Here is a 3,601-nt window from a genome sequence, read left to right as displayed (position 1 = left end):
CAAAAGGAGGCGTACACGGGATTCCCTTAAAAGTCCGAACCTTCAGTTTAAACTCTCTCTCTCTCAACTCAACGCTCTCAACCCTCATCTTCCCCTCCTCTACGCGCAGCGCTTCTCCCAACGCAACCAGCGGGACAGGCCTCGGCTTCTCCTCTGGACGCATGCCCGCGTCATGTAGAAGCTGCCGTTCTTTTGCAACTAAGTTCCTTCACGCCTTTCCCTTCCACAAGGGAAATTATCTGAACTTTCTCGGTAACGTTAAATTCAAGTGAGCCTTTACATCATCTTGCGAAACGACCCAGAAGACGAAGCTAGACGCAAACCAGACGGACACGCGCACGCACGCGCACGCGCGCGCCCCCCTCTTCAGCACCACCCTGAAAGAGCACAGAATCTTGCAAGTAACGTAACTCTCTCTAAACGCTGATTTCATGTGTCCAGTTCTTAGGTCTGTGAATTAAGTTACCCTCTATCTCTTCTCTCTGTCTTTCTTTCTTTCTTTCATTTCATTTCATTTATTCTGACCACGCGATGTTTTATGTTTTGTTTGGTTAAATGTTGTCTGTTTTACTGTTTGCATTTTTACGTACGTTTATATTGTAGCTCATATAATCTCTAGTTTACATTTATTAAAATCAATTTATACTTTTAACTGTCTCTGTGTTTGAAAACCCATCTTATGAGTCAATGAAACTAAAAGATCTAAGCTACAAGCTCGATATCGACTACCTTGAGTAGTTTTAAGTCATAAACTCACACTCTAAAAACTCCTGGGTTATTTCTTCAACCCATTTTCTGGGTTATTTGTGTTGGGTTAAAATTATGGGTTATTTTTTCAGAGAGTAACCATTTTCTGGGTTATAGGGCTAATATTTTGACCCAATTCATGGGTTGTTTGGGTTTCTGGGTTATTTTTCAAAGAGTAACCCATGTTCTGGGTTATAGAGTTGGCTTTCTCTCTCTCTCTCTCTCTCGCAGTTGTTCTGGAATTTTCTCACAACAGTCGTTTGAAATAACCGTCGCTTCGCGCTCGATCCGTTTTGGCCTGTGCTTCATCGGTGCAACTTCATCTATATTCAAGGTAAGAGAGTATTTTCAGTGTTGATGTAATGTTAACTTTTCTGTGTCCATGTCCCTGTTGCTAGTTTAGCACCATTTGCTAAAATAAATAAATACGTTGCTACGTTGAGACTAGCGTTAGCCGTGGTAATTCTGTGGTTGGCATGTAGCCGCGGCTATCACGACAACATCTAGGTCTAGGACAACTCGAGGTAACGTTATCGCACAAGCGGACGCGATTTTGAACACGGTCCTGAGCCGTTGCTGGGTGCCGCGGACAGACCGCCGCTGTGTGTGTGTGTGTCCGTTACACTCATAGAGAATAATGTGTTCGAATTTTAAAGACGCGGCGCTGCGCTTCGCGAGCCCCTTGAGAGAGTGCACGTCCGGTGACTGACCGATACCTCGAGTTGTCCTAGACGCGACGCGGCGCTTCTCGTCCGGTGTGCGAGCCCCATAGCTGCGGCTACAGAGCGACGAGGCAACACAATAGTTGAGTTATGTTTACCAGCTGTGCCGTGCTTATCATATTATACAGTGCTCTACTGGCTGAAGTAACGTTAGGTAGAGTTAAAGAAGCGGGTCAAGTCTTCAAATTGTTGCTAACCACTATATTGCTATGTTTTCTCCACAGTTTTGTCGCTGATAAGCTAACTGAGTGGCAGCTGTCTGAGCTGACAGAGAATTTTAGAGGTGAGCATTTTACTCTTATTGCCCTTATATCATCTCTCTATACCTACTTTTTTTTTTTTAATAAGACTTAAATGTGTCAGTGCAAGATTTTGTGTAAGTCACAACTTCTTCGACAGTGGGGTATGTACAACCCTAAAAGATTACTGTGCCTTGTCTTCAAGCTGTTATGCATAAGAATGGGCTGTCATTACACTTTTTAATGAAAGAAAATATGTCATTCACACAAAATGGGTAATGTTAATGCTGCAAAAGAACCACATTAGTTAACTAGCAATTTGGGCCACGTAAAAAAAATTTAATAAAAAAGCCACTGCATTACCTTAAAAGTGATTATTTGTTAGCTTGATAATGAAAGAGTGTCTGGTGAGTGGTTCACAATTGTCTCGACTTATTAACAATACTCATATTGTCTTGTTTTCTGTCTTTCAGATAGATGAGGAGGCATTTCTTCTCTTTGATGAGGACACCATCAAAAATCTTGTCCCCAAAGTTGGCCCCAGGCTTAAATTCCTGAGGCTCTTCTGAGAATTGTTGTTTATTTTTCTATTTTTTATTTCTAATATTGTTATTACAGTGTGACCTAAAATAAATATGAAAATAAACATGTCCAAGTGTGTGTTTTTTCTTATAGATTTTTATTTAATGCAATAAAAATGTAAAAGTGCTTGAAGTGTGTAATATAATGTAAAACAAAGTTTTATTTTCTGAAATAAGGCATACTGGGATAGTGACCCAATTTAGGTTATTTTTGACCCAACTCCTGGGTTAAAAAGGGACCAACTAATTTTTGGGTTATTTCTACCCAGATGTTGGGTTTTTTAAACCCAACATTTGGGTCAGGTATTTACATTTACATTTATTCATTTAGCTGACGCTTTAATCCAAAGCGACTTACAATTGCTATATATGTCAGAGGTCGCACGCCTCTGGAGCAACTAGGGGTTAAGTGTCTTGCTCAGGGACACATTGGTGTCTCACAGTGGATTCGAACCCGGGTCTCTCACACCAAAGGCATGTGTCTTATCCATTGCGCCACCACCACCCCCATAATGTGGGTCAAAAAGCATAACCCAATTTTCTGAGTTGAAATAACCCATAAATTAGTTGGTCCCTTTTTTAACCCAGGAGTTGGGTCAAAAATAAACCATTATGGGTTATTTTTGACCCAGGAGTTTTTAGAGTGCAGGAAGTTTTATGTTCGTGGCCAGAAGATAAAACTTTCTTGGAGTTTGTAAAGGGATACCCCCTTCTTAACTGTGATAATCTTACATTTATTCGCTGGACGAATGACTGATGACCAAACCAGTTACAGAACAAGGTAATCTCGACAATTGATAAAATAAATGTACATGCGATTTCTGAATTATTATGACCATGAGTTATAATTATTAATATTTCCAAAATTCCCTATAGCCTTGAGCTAATTCACATTTACCCAGAGTCGTTTACGTTACAAGGTCAATGTTTAACCCTCTGAGGTCGAGAAACGCGCCGACGCGTTTTGCTGGATTTTTTTCACATAGCAGCAACATAAACTTAAATTACTCCGTCATTTATGGTTAGACAGAAAAGAGAAATATAAAAAAAGAATCTGTGATATTTCTACTTTTGTATGTGTCCACTTACAATCAAATCAAAACATTGTGCTTTTGTAAAATAAAGAAAATAAACAGGGTGTTCGTTCTGCCTCTCCGTCGCGGTGAACTTTTTTTTCTTGAGCACGTCTATAAACTGAATCAAAACTCAGCGAATACTTCTCACACATTTATGAGCCATATACCTTTATACACATTTAAGTGTGTACTTTTAACCCCCTGAGGTCTACGGTATCGCCGGCGATACCAGCTCG

The 3,601-nt window shown here is 40.2% G+C and overlaps 1 long non-coding RNA gene across 1 annotated transcript; it reads left to right on the top strand.

Annotated features, from left to right (window-relative positions):
- Nucleotides 1-752: 752 nt before the first annotated feature.
- Nucleotides 753-2,358, top strand: LOC309488749. The gene is made up of 3 exons (XR_014202260.1): nt 753-1,081; nt 1,694-1,752; nt 2,182-2,358. It is a non-coding gene; the product is annotated as an uncharacterized lncRNA (long non-coding RNA).
- Nucleotides 2,359-3,601: the final 1,243 nt, after the last annotated feature.

This window comes from Leuciscus leuciscus (assembly GCF_965113295.1).
Source record: "Leuciscus leuciscus genome assembly, chromosome: 24".
Lineage (NCBI taxonomy): Eukaryota > Metazoa > Chordata > Actinopteri > Cypriniformes > Leuciscidae > Leuciscus > Leuciscus leuciscus.
Note: the sequence above shows the minus strand (reverse complement) of the source record. Positions and strands in the feature narration are given on the sequence as shown.